Source organism: Oculina patagonica, chromosome 2 (genome assembly GCF_052425735.1).
Source record: "Oculina patagonica isolate OP01 chromosome 2, crgOcupat, whole genome shotgun sequence".
NCBI lineage: Eukaryota > Metazoa > Cnidaria > Anthozoa > Scleractinia > Oculinidae > Oculina > Oculina patagonica.
Window position 1 is genome coordinate 21,613,515 of NC_135759.1, and position 13,713 is coordinate 21,627,227.

The 13,713-nt window shown below is 39.9% G+C and overlaps 2 protein-coding genes across 2 annotated transcripts in view; both read right to left on the reverse strand.

Moving 5' to 3' along the window:
- LOC144643512 (nucleolar complex protein 3 homolog) overlaps positions 1-13,713 on the reverse strand; it is a 115,023-nt gene that overhangs the window by 25,015 nt on the left and 76,295 nt on the right. The window lies entirely within an intron of this gene.
- Positions 1-13,713, reverse strand: part of LOC144643542 (adrenocorticotropic hormone receptor-like) — a 64,982-nt gene that overhangs the window by 18,184 nt on the left and 33,085 nt on the right. The gene's annotated exons all lie outside the window — the stretch shown is intronic.

The window sequence follows — 13,713 nt, forward strand, 5'->3', positions numbered from 1 at the left end:
ATGTTTCAAGAGAATGTATGAGAGAGTCGTTACGTTTTCGACTTCCGTTTAGGAATTCTTTGTTCCAAACAGCCAATCAAAAAAATTCGAATTAATTCAAAAATCCTATGTCCCCAGAGCCCTCCGTTTTCTCGTGCCAAGCCGGCTAAGAGAAACGAAAGGGCTATGGGGACGAGAATGGGCACGAGCAACCCAGTCAGGATCGAACCCAGACCTCTCGATCCAGTCTTAAACACACTCACTACCCTTCTCGCCACGACACGGGACTGTGTTTGGCCTATACGTTTTTCCGTCAGAAATCTTTATCAAATGGTGGTGACTGGGTGATTAAAAAACTAATAAAGTACATAGAAGGATTTTGCCCAGTTAGGAGCTATTTTCAAAAGCGCTAGCGTAGCGTTCCAACAAAACTGAATCAAAAGAGGAAATGTGAATTTAAAACATCCTTGGTGAAAAATCTACAATTGAATGCTGTGACGAGGTAACAAATGTACGATTTAAAGATTTAGTATGCGCAGACATAAAACCATGAGCCCTTTAAAATAATTTTAGCGTTATTTGAAATTCCCCGCCTTGATGTTTCAGTTCTGACAAGACAGCACACAAGGATGAAAGTCATAGCATACAATCCAGAAAGCGTTTATTTCAAACGTTGTCATTGTTTCTATAAATAAAATAAAATAAAAGCACAAAATTTAGTTATCAGAACAACATGGTTTGTGACGGGTATGGTACACTATTACTGGTGTTACATAATCAATTCTTTTGGATTGAATACCGATCTTCGTTCATATCGTTATTTCTTCAACTACGTAAATGGAAACCAAACCAAAATGCAAATATACAGAACAGAAAATTCACGTTTTTATCTAGATCAGTCCGAGCAAAGTTCTTTCCTGCGTTCGTGTAAAATGGAATAAAAGTCAAGAGGCTTGAAAATGTCTTCGTACAGCAAACGCCACTTCTCGTCGCTCAAATCTTTAGCTGCCGCTGTTAACTTTATCCCTTGGCTCAGAATAAAAGATTCGTTTAGTTCCCTCTCCGTTTTACGTGTTAGTGATGCGCTAACCTTGCGGCGATCTTGAGGATTTGGGGCCGGGAACATGGCTGGTTCCGAGGACAAGGCCTTTGGACGCAGCTCTTCAATCTTCGAGGAGAGTTGTTGAACTTTTGCGGGGGAAAGTTCGTTCATTTTCGTGGATTGTCTGCCAGTCTGTGACAATTCGCCATTCCTGGACCTCTTGCTAGTTCCTCGCTGAGCGGTCATCGTGACTTCCATTTTATGAGCGGTGTGAGTACTAGTGTTGTCAGCCAAACAGCTAAACGCGGCCCTTCGACGCTCTGCACTTCTTTTGCGATCAGCTCGAGTGACTGAAAAACAAACTGTTTGTAATCGCTTTATATATGGTACTAAGCTTGTTGTTATTGCTCACAGGCAATTAGCGATAATACCAATCTAAACTGGCCTTGACCCCCAAAAAGCTAAAACAAGCTGAACCCTGCACAGCTATTGGCTGTTTTGTAGGTGGTATTTTAATCAGCTCGAATGACTGAAAAACAAACTATGTTTGTAATCGTATGGTACTAAGCTTGTTGTTATTGCTCAGAAGCAATTAGCGATAATACCAATCTAAATTGGCCTTGACTCAAAACAAGCTGAACCCTGCACAGCTATTGACTGTTTAGTAGTTGGTATTGTGATCAGCTCGAATGACTGAAAAACAAACTATGTTTGTAATCGTATGGTACTAAGCTTGTTGTTATTGCTCACAGGCAATTAGCGATAATACCAATCTAAATTGGCCTTGACTCAAAACAAGCTGAACCCTGCACAGCTATTGGCTGTTTTGTGGGTGGTATCTGAATCAGCTTGAATGACTGAAAAACAAACTATGTTTGTTATCGTTTTATATATGGCACTAAGCTTGTTGTTATTGCTCAGAAGCAATTAACGGTAACACCAACCTAAATTAGCCTCAATTAGCCTTGACCCAAAACAAGTTGAACTCTGCTAAGAACCAAAACGTGACGCACATGCAGGCAGGATCATTAGCCTTGACCCAAAACAAGCAGAACCCTGTACAGCTATTGGCTGTTTTGTTCGTGGTATTGTTACCACAAATGACCTTAAAATAACGCTATTAACTCTAAGAACCAAAACGTGACACATGGGCAAGATCATAAGCCTTGACACAAAACAAGCTGAATTCTGCTCAGCTATTGGCTGATCTGTTTGTGGCATTGTTGCTACCAATGACCTGTAATTAACGGTATTAACTCTAAGAACGAAAACGTGAGACACAGGCAGGATCATTGTAATTGTTATTGTTGTATCGACATAATTTCATGTCCAAACCATCTTAGCAAAAACTGGTGAAAATTTAAATGTTCTGGACAATTTGATATCGGGTATCCAAAGGATTTACGATGTTAAATTGTTCAGAACATTTAAAATTGGCAGTTTAGTTTTTAGCTTTATGAATCGTGCAAGTTCATTGTTTTCAGTGCTTTGATGTTTTTCTTCTTTGTTGATGGTTAGTAAGATTAATTACCCAATAGGAGCCAAATGTTATTTATAGTGTTTATTAAGTTTAATTACTCTATTACAGTTCACAATCCACAGTAATTTTTCCTGATTATATTTTTAACAATAATAATAATAAATAAAAATGATAACATTTAAACAGTGAGTCTATTTCACCGTAGTGCTTTTCAATGGAGCCCTGTATTTTTGCCCTGTATTTTTGCCCTGTATTTTTGCCATGTATTTTTGCCCTGTATTTTTGCCATGTATTTTTGCCATGTATTTTTGCCATGTATTTTTGCCATGTATTTTTGCGTCATATGTGCGTGCTGTTGCTAAATTTGAACGTTGTACGGGCATGTTGTTGTTTTGCACGATATGTTTAGATTCAATGCGTAATTCATCAATTAACGGTTAACACGATAATTAATTGTTTCGATTCTATTCGGAGTAATTATGATCATGGGATGATCACTTTAAAAATAACATCTGACGTTTTTTTTTTGAAAAACAATTTACATATTAATAACGTCAATGACGTCAACCATTCTCGATCCTAAGCCCCATATTTCCACATTTTAAATTTGTAACGTTTAATCTATAGAGTCATTCTCTTCAAGACGCTAAAGGATGAAAGCCATGCCTTCCGAAATATTGGAATTTAAATATAATCCCATGTGTTTAATCAGCCTTTCATTTTATCGCCGTTAATTCTTCAGCCATTGCTGATTAGATCCTCTACAGTGGGAGGATCCGGTACTTCTTTTTCGCCACGGTGATCCTTGCAAATTTAAGTTTGTTGTTGTTTTGCACTACAGTCCGACCTTAATAGGCGGCCACCTATTAAGCGGCCACCCTCCATTAAGCGGCCACTTGCCAAAGTCCCGATATATTTTTCACTAAACTGCTGTATTTGATACCTCTATTCAACGGCCACCTCTATTTAGCGGCCACGGCCATCTTTTTGCTGTCGCAAGTGTATTATTTATATGGTTTTTTAACCGCCATTAAGCAGCCAGCAAATTATCTTTCCAAGCGAAATGGTGACAGATGATATATATCGTCCTTGAAATATCTTGAGCTGAATTTTTTCACATACTAACTGTTGATGAAATAAGGCCTAAGAAACTTGTCAACGATGTTTTGGATATTTTTCTGAACATTATCAACCCGAAGAAATACTTTACATTTCAACTACGTGCCCTTTGTGTTAGAGCTAGAGCTATGCATGGGCTGGAAATGCACTTGATGTTTTGTTGCAATGAATTTTGGATTTATTTTTCATATATGTTCACTTTTTAAAAGCATTTTGCTATATAAAGTGAATAAAATCATGTTTACTTGCCATTTCTATCCTATTTATATTGAACCTCTATTAAGCAGCCACTTTTCAAAGTCCCGAGGGTGGCCGCTTAACCCTTTCACTCCTAAACGCGCATTCAGACGCTATTTGGAGGTGCAGTCATTGATTCACTTGTGACGTCATTAATTAGCACGTCAGTGGAATTTCGTGATAAGAATCTGATAGAGCTTGAATCGACCTTTCTACAGGACTGTTCAAAAGATAGGATATGAAGAGTAGAAAGTAACGAGAATAAGAAAGCGGAAAAAAAGGAAAGCGGGAAAAAAAGGAACCGTTCCAAAAAAATTTGGAACGGTTCAGCAAAAAAGAAGTCCAAATTTTGGCTTATGCGCATGCACCAAAGTAAAATATTGTACATTTTTACACAGAATCTTTATCAAAATGTTGCTGAAGTGTAAAAAAAAGTCCTTCTTTAGCAAAGTTGAGGTAAATTCCAGACCATAGCACCAAAATTTCAGTTAAGCGGCTAGAAAAAACGCGTTTTTTGAGGAAAATTTGGGAGTCAAAGGGTTAATAGAGGTCGGACTGTATTTGCATGTTTAGATTATTTATTTCATCAATTAACCGATAACACGGTAATTGATTGTTTCAATTCGGGGTCTAACGTCTGACGATTCTTGTTTTGAAAAACAATTTGCGATTTACCGTATTTATTCGATTAAGCGCCCAACCTCGAATAAGCGCCCACCTTGTAGGTAGGAAAAGTTAATAAGCGCCCAGCCTCGAATAAGCGCCCACCCCTCTAAAAAAACTGAAGTGCAGAACAGGAGTATATTGATTCTATTTGAAATTGAGATTGAAATTGGCTTAGTACTATCAAGAGACTTCCCCGAAGACAGAGCTTTCTTAGCATTTATGGGAAACTTTGAATTAACAGTTAAAATTCAGTTTTGGTACATCTTCACGTTTTGTTATTATATATTGTTTTCTTGCAAAATAAACTTACGACTCGTTAAAAATGGTGAAAATTTAATAAGCGCCCAGCCTCGAATAAGCGCCCACTTTCAAGGTCCAAAAATGTAATAAGCGCCCAGAGCGCTTAATCGAATAAATACGGTACATGTTAATAACGTCAATGACGTCAAGCATGCTCGTTCCCAAGCCCCAATTTTTATTAGACGAAGACCTGCTTTCCAAAAACTATTATTGTGCCTGCGTTACTAGTGCCAGTCCTAAACCGCTCGAAAGAATTTAAAATCCCTAGAACACAGAGGAAAAGAGGTAGAGTCCGGATTTTATTTTACAAATCAGAGATAACAAAGCCTTCTTTAATTGTAATCTGATGTAAACGATTACCATTTACACATAAGAAAGAAACGCTAGTGAAGAAAGTCCGTAAATACAAGTGTTTAATTATTTTTATATCATAACTTTTATAACAATCTAAATTTTATAAGAACGATACGTTACATTAAGCATGTGGACGTTCTTTATTTTTGAAACTGATTATAGTTTCCACATCTACAGTGCTATTTGGATTTTTTTTTTCTCTTCTGCTTACGAGGCTTGTCAAATATGGCCGTGATTTGAACCGTTTCAAGGCCTCTTCATTGGAAAAAAAAACCGACGCAAAAAGTTTTTATGTATGAGGTTTGCTTCCAAAATATGACGATAAGAAATTTTCCTTAGCAACAAATTGTTCTCTTGGTCTTCAAACATTTCTTAAAATCTTCGGAAAATTTCAGAAAGTATTCGGATGATCTGTTAAAGGCCTAGGCCGAACCTCTCTGTTTATTTTTTTAAATCTTCATAGCCTTGATATTATTCATATAATAAGACCGAAATTAGCATATTTTGGCCTTTCTTGCAAAGTAGTTAGATAGATAGGATAGGTAACGTGGTAACAAAGAATTAATTGCAGGTGTTGGGGCTTTAATGGATTCGAACTTTGGGGCGTTAACGAGATGTCAAATGCTGTTTTAATCCGGGTTTTATTTGTCTTGTCTCGTAATAGCTGCAATACTTAGACCATAAAATGCATAAGAATCATTTATTTGGTTCATTATAGAGGTTAATGAGCGAATTCTATATTTGAACCAGAGTTCCACCAATGACGATGTTGGGTTCATCTCAGGATAGTCAGTAGTCACAAATCCGAGAAAGTACTGAAAAGTTTTATATCAAACATTTAAGAAACACCGAGCCGAGCTTGAAATTTACCATCTTTGTTGTTTGCTGCACATTTGATGATTTCGACATTGCTGATCCTAGCAGTATGCAGGACGCGTGTCACGTGTCAACCTAGTTGGTGGCCCGGCTCAACGGCGGGTCTCTCGTGGCTCGGTTGGTTGGGGCGCCCAGCCGGTATCTGGGAGGCCGTGGGTTCGATTCCCGTCGGGGACTCAGATTTTTTCTTTGTCCCAAGCTCGTGTCATGTTGAATAATTTCTTCACTATTTATCACCGAGCTTGAAATTTACCATCTTTGTTGTTTGCTGCACATTTGATGATTTCGACATTGCTGATCCTAGCAGTATGCAGGACGCGTGTCACGTGTCAACCTAGTTGGTGGCCCGGCTCAACGGCGGGTCTCTCGTGGCTCGGTTGGTTGGGGCGCCCAGCCGGTATCTGGGAGGCCGTGGGTTCGATTCCCGTCGGGGACTCAGATTTTTTCTTTGTCCCAAGCTCGTGTCATGTTGAATAATTTCTTCACTCAAAACATATTTTGTTTTTAACTTTGGGTAAATATCTAGACGAGGCAAGTGGCTCGTCTTGCCTTTTGTTAGATACGGTCCTGAGTTGTTGGCCTTTCGCAGCCTTGCTTGCACACACTTGCAATATGAGGGTTTTGGCGCAAATCCAAAAAAATGCGTTCGGGGCTTCGCCTGGCTCGCCTGCCGGCTTCGCCATTCTCGCCCCTCACTGTTTTTTTGGATTTGCGTCCAAAACCCTCATATTGCAAGTGTGTCGGGGTTAGATGACAGCCTTTCAACCCATGCACATGTATCTAGGCAAAGGCACCCTTTTAACACTTGTTGAGGACTGTCCTAAAACAAGTGGCCCCCGCCAAGCCCCAAAGAACAGGCGCGCCAGAATTATTTTTCAATTGAACAAATATTTTTTACTTTGTATATGCACCAAATGGCTGCTGCAAGATATTCGTCAGAAGTTTTGCAAGCTATGATGGAGGAAAACCTCCGTGAATTTCAAAGAAACCCGCAAAGAAATTTGTCTTTTTTACTGGCCAACACCGATTTTAACGATTGGCTCCGAGTATGGAAAATGGACATACCCGAAACCGAAAAAAACAACAAAGATCTTTTAATTTTTGCAAAAAAACACAAAAAAAAGTTTTATGATCTTTTGGAAAGTGAAATTGAAGAATTGAATGACATAAAAGCAAGCTTCGGGCTTAAAGTAAAATTTTCGATGAAAAGAAACGGAGTTACGCAACACATGGAGCACTATTTCAGAGAAAGAGAACCGCGTCTTTTTACAAAAAACACCAAAGACCGAATAAAAAAAGAGTTTGACGAATTTATTGACAAAGCAAAGGGAGAAATCGAGGCTTGGTCGGAGAGGGGCTCGGGGTGGGTTGTTGAAAGAATAACAAGGGCGTACACCTATGTTGCGCGTTATCGGCCATTGCGCGGAGGAACTTACTTGCCTTTGCCTCCCAAACTGGCAAACAAAAAAGCAATTATTAACGTGCAAAACAGTGACAACCAGTGTTTAAAATGGGCTTTGAGAGCTGCTTTATTCCCGCCTGCGAACGGAAAAGATCCTCAAAGAACAAGTAAATATCCCGTTGATGACGGCATAAACTACAACGGAATCGATTTTCCGACACCCCTAAAGCAGATTGACAGGCTTGAGGCGCAAAACAGAAACCTTGCAATAAATGTTTTTGGGTGGCACTTGAAAGACGGGTGTGTGATACCTCTCAGACAAAGCGAAAAAGAAAACAAAATACCCCGTATAAACCTTATGTTGATTGAGTCAGGATTGAAACAGCACTACTGTTTTATAAAAAGAATTAGCGCTTTGTTACACGACCAAACCAAACACAGTAACAAAAAACACTTTTGCATGATGTGTTTGACAAATTTTACAAGAGAAGACTTGCTTGAAAAGCACAAAAAGTATTGCAATGGGGTCAAAGGCAAGCCAACAAGAATCGAAATGCCAGATGAGAAGAAAAACACCCTTTCTTTTAAAAACTACCAAAAACAAATGAAAGCGCCTTATACGATTTACGCCGACGGCGAGGCATTGTTAAAAAAAGAGCGCCGAGAAACGCCCGAGAACCGCCAGAAAAGTTACACGTACAAAACAGAAAAGCACGAGGCATGCGGATTCGCTTACACGCGTGTAAGAAGTGATGGTGAACACGAAAAACCATTCGTTTACAGAGGAGAAAACGCCGTTGAAGTATTTTTGAACTGTCTTTTAATTGAAGAAAAGAAAATAAGATATGAATTGTCAAAGCCAAAACCTCTCCTTATGACGCAAAAAGACTGGGCAAACTTTAAAAAAGCCGAAAACTGCCACATCTGCGAAAAATCGTTGGTGAAACAAAACTTTTTAGACTCTTTGCCGGTTTGGCTTAAATCTAATAAAAAGGAGTTTGGTTACTTAGGACAGTTACACAAAAAATGCTATTACGAAAGAATAGAATTGGCGAATACTCTTAATAGCGGGAACCATTATAAGCTAAAAAAGCTTGAAAAAAAATCACACAAATTAGCCGCTGAAAACCAAAAAAACTGCCTAGCGTGCAAAGAGCCGCTTATCCAGCCGAACTACAAGGATGCGGTGAGGGATCATTGTCACATAACAGGCAATTTTCGAGGAGCCGCGCACAACGTGTGTAACTTAATGATGAAAATAAATCCAAAAAATATTCAAATACCAGTTGCATTTCATAACCTGAGTGGCTACGATGCTCACCATTTGATGCAGTCAATTTCGAAGATTTCAAAAGAGGCACAGAAAGAGGTAAAGTGTGTTGCAAACAACATGGAAAAATACATTACATTTTCACTGGGGGGTTTAAGGTTTATTGACACTTTGAACTTTTTACTTGGAAAGCTTGAAAAACTTGTAGAAGATACGCCGAAGGATGCATTAAATATGACGAAAAAGGTTTTCTTTGAAAAAAGTGAACTGTTGTTAGACAACGGAAAATATCCAAGCGAATACGTTGAAGTGTGGGAGGAATTTAATTATAACAACTTGAGTGAAAGTTTTTTTAAAGGTGGGGACGAAACTAAAGAAAAATGGCAAATTGTCAATAACATCCACATAACAGATGAAGGATACAAAGAAGCAAAAACCATTTTTATAGAAAAATTTGGCTTGTTAACACAAAAGGGGATTTATCCCTATGAATACATGGACTCATGGGGAAGATTTAAAGAAACAACTTTGCCGAAAAAAGAAAAGTTCTACAGTAAACTTACAGGCGAGCACATAACAGACAAAGAGTATGCACACGCGCAAAAAGTGTGGGAAACCTTTGGCTGCCAAAATCTTGGAGACTACCACGATTTGTATGTCAAAACGGACGTTACCCTGTTAGCAGACGTTTTTGAAAACTTTCGAAAATTATGCCTTGAGAAGTACAATCTGGATCCCGCAAATTATTACACGTCGCCAGGTCTTTCTTGGGATGCGCTTTTGAAAAAGACAGGTGTGGAGCTTGAGTTACTCACAGACTACGAAATGCACCTCTTCGTCGAAAGGGGAATAAGGGGCGGGATTTCGTCGGTAAGCAAGAGATATGTAAAGGCGAACAACCCATATGTTAAGGGATTTGATCCGAGTCAACCAAAAAAATACATAATGTATCTCGATGCGAATAACCTTTACGGGTGGGCAATGAGCAAGCCGCTTCCGAAAAGTGGTTTTAGATGGAAAAAGGTTATGCCAACAGAAAAAGAAATAATGACAAAAAAAGAGCATGCAAAAACTGGATGGATTATGGAGGTGGAGTTAGAATATCCGAAAGAGCTGCATGACGCTCACGACAGTTACCCATTAGCGCCAGAGAAAAAGAAAATAGGCAAAGAAATGTATTCGCCTTACCAAAAGAAATTAATGAATGATCTTGAATTAAACCCCCCAAACACTGAAAAGCTTGTTTTAACGCTTGAAGACAAAACCAATTACGTCGTGCATTACCGAAACTTGCAGTTTTATTTAAAACAGGGAATGAAACTCAAAAAAGTGCACAGGGTTTTAGAGTTTGAACAGGAATGCTGGATGGAGCCCTACATCCGGATGAACACAGAATTCCGAAAAAAAGCAAAAAACAACTTTGAAAAGACCTTTTACAAGCTAATGAACAACTCGGTTTTTGGAAAAACAATGGAAAACCTGAGAAACCGTGTAGACATAAGAATAGTAAGAAGCGACGAGACAAATAAAATAAGAAAATTGGTCGCAAGTCCATTGTATTCAAGGCACGTGATGTTTTCAAACGATCTTGTCGGAATAGACATGCGAAAAAGTAAGCTGTTTCTCAATAAACCGGTCTACACAGGCATGACTATCCTTGACGTAAGCAAGCTATGCATGTATGACTTCTTTTACAACCATCTGAAAAAGGAGTACGGGGAGCGTTGCGAGCTTTTGTATACAGACACAGACAGCCTTTTGCTTGTGATAGAAACAGAAGACGTTTACGCGGACATGGCAAAAAACATCGGCGAGTACGACACAAGCGACTACCCCGAAGAGCATTCACTTTATTCGAAAGAAAACAAAAAGGTGTTGGGGAAAATGAAAGACGAATGCGCAGGAAAACTGATTTCAGAGTGTGTTTGTTTGAGGCCGAAAATGTATTCAATAATGACAGAAGGTGAAAGCGAAAATGAAATCGAAAAAATAAAGAAAAACTTTCCTGAGGCAAAAATAAAAGAGTGCACTTGCGAAGGGGAAAAAATGCAGGTAATAATGGCAAACGACGAAGAATTGGTCAAAAAAATAAAAGAGAAACATCCGAAAGCAAGTGAGTCAAAATGTTGTAACACGCTGAAAGTGGACGAAAAAAATATAAAAAAGGCAAAGGGGGTGAAAGAGTGCGTGACGAAAAATGAGATAAATCATAAAGACTTCAAAGATGCACTTTTTCAAAACAAGGAAAGCTTTCACGAAATGCACATGCTAAGAAGCTATGCCCACGAGATGCATTCAATAGTGGTAAACAAAAAATCGCTGTCGCCATTTGACACAAAGAGATGGATAAATGAAGATGGGATAAACACTTTGGCATATGGGCACTATCGGATGGGTGCGGAGCACGAGAGCGAAGCTCTTGCAGAGAAGGGGCAAAAAAAAGAGCCCACCGCCCCATAAAAGGGAGTGAAAAAACTAACTAGCCGCCAAGCAAAGGTCTCTCTAGAGTGCTTTAATAAATAAAAAGCCACTCAGGAGTGCCCAAGGGGCTCAAGCACTAAGGGCTTGGTGGTAACTGTGTATTTGGAGGAATAACAAGCAATTCTTCACGCACGAAGCCGCGCTTTGGACCATCGTGCAAGTAATAAAGAACTGGCTGATTAGGTTTAGTAACAGACCTTTCAATGCTGTAGACTTTTAATGACCAAATCGGATCTGTAGCCCTTTTTACGCCGCCTTCCAGCTCGCCAGGTTGGTAGAGGAAGCGCACATTAACGAGAGAGGGGAGTTTTTTTCTTTCTTGCCAACAGGTCTTGTATATTTTGAGGACGGTTTTGACGAAACAGCCTTTTCTTTGATTGCAGCAGCAGGTTTCTTACCAGTAAGACTGGTTACTTCGTTGTTCAGAGCGGCAACAACTTCGGGTAGCCTTTTTACCCACGCTGTCGACCGCTGGCCAGATGGCAGGTTCATCTCGACACCGTACTGATAACCAAACAGGCGCCCTGCCAGTGTTTGATTAAAACGTTCAACAATAGCTTGATCTCTGTGAATGTTAACACGCCCGCGTCTAATATAGGTTTTGTGATTTTCCATTTCTTTAGTAACAGCTCCCATGAATTCGCGACCAGGGTCAACTTGAAGCATCTGTGGCCATTTTAGTGCACTTCGCCTGTAAATTGTCTGAAAACCTTTTGCAACCTCAGTTGAATCTTTGGAGGTCAAAGGCTCGGCCTCTTTGAAACGGCTGGCAACGTCAACAACAGTCAGCGCGTATTTGTAAACTTTTCGCCCTCGCAGCAGTTTGTCGTGTGGCAGAAAAAGAAGGTCCGCCTGGTGGACCGCGTTAGGAGAAGAAACATCAAATTTTGGGCGAGGAACGTATCGTGGTGCCGGAAGGTAGATCTGCCAAAGGGCCTGCTTAACTAGCCACTTTTTAGCAGCATCTTCGGAAACCTTGGCCGCCTCGGCTAATTTTTTTATCGCTGCAATTCCCTTCCAGTAGCCCTGGGGGCTATAGTAGACTTTCGAGATTTTCTTCGAAAAGTTTTGCTCCGCAAAAATCTTTGCATCCATGTGTATACAAGAAAAAAAGAAAAGTTTAAAGAAACCGAAAGGCAGCGTACCCAAGTGCAAGCGCGCCAGCGCCAACAAACATCAGTTCACCTTGTTTCTGCTGCTCGCTTGGCTGATAAAAATCAGAGAACTTGGGTTCTTTCGGAGGAATCATTTGTTTGTCAGGATGTGCCTGGTTGTAGAGTTTGAAAGCGTAGTCTGTGTTCGTAAAGTTTTGTTTCGCTTGCTGTTTGATCTCATTGTTGGTTTCGATCCAGTCGAGAAGCTTCGTGCGGTCGCGAGAGTACTTCGCGTAAGCTGCCTGGTAAGCCTCGAGAGCTTTGTCGTGTCTTTCTTTTTCTTTCAAAGCGGCGTCATCTCCGCCACCCAAAGCTCGAGCAAGATAGTTGCCGCCAATGAAAGCAGCAGCGTTCAAGATAGCTCCGCCAGCCATAATCGCGACGCTTGCCATTTTGTTATTATACTATTCTAATTTTTTTTTAATTGGTTGGGAGAATTTTCTGGTCCTCGAGATACTGTTTAAGTGCAACGCTGCCAGCCATGACGGCTGTGAACTTTACATAGTTCATAAAACTGCTGCTTGGGTCGGATGTGAAGTTTTCTTTTACAACTTTTTTGGCAGCCCAGCCGATTCCGGCGGCAAGGCCAGTGAGAGTCGCGGCATCCATGAGCGTTTTCACGAGCTTGTTGTCGGACATGGCGGTTCAGTATAAAATAATAAAAAATATTCAATTGAAAAATTTTTTTGTTTATTCTTCACCGTTTTGCGAAGCAAAGTTTGCAACTTCTTCACCAGATTCAACTTCTTTTGTTTTTTTTATACCTCTTTTAAAAATTGTATCCTCATCCTTTTGCACCCGAATAGCGGTTTTAACGCAAGTTTTGGAAAATTCAAACCAAAGTAAAGCAATACCAGCCATAGCTGCACCTTTAACAAGGCTGTCAAGAATAAAACCAAGGGACATTGTCGGTATAATAAATGAAAAAGAAATGTTCAAAAGAAATTTTTTAATCCATCGGACGGATTCCTCTTTGTTTGCGAGGTCTAATGGCATTTTGGATTGTCGAAGGCGTGTCTGAAGAACGCGTTGCAACCCTTCCAATACTTTCTGCTGTAACTGGTGTGTCATCAGTTATAAGAGTTGGCGGAGCTTTAAATGCTGGACTTCTTTTTTCGTTTATAAAGGCTTTTATGTCTTCGCGTTTCACATAAGTTGTAACGATTGCAACGCCGATACCAAGCAAAGATATCCATTGATTTGTGGTGAGACCGCTTGATTGCGGCTGAGCCTCGGGCGGAGCTGGTTCCGTTACGGCCGGTGGTGTTACATTTCGCTTTGCAGCCGCAGATTTCTTTTCCTTTTCTTTTGCAATTATTGCAGCAGCCTCAACAGCAGCTTTTTTCTGTGCTT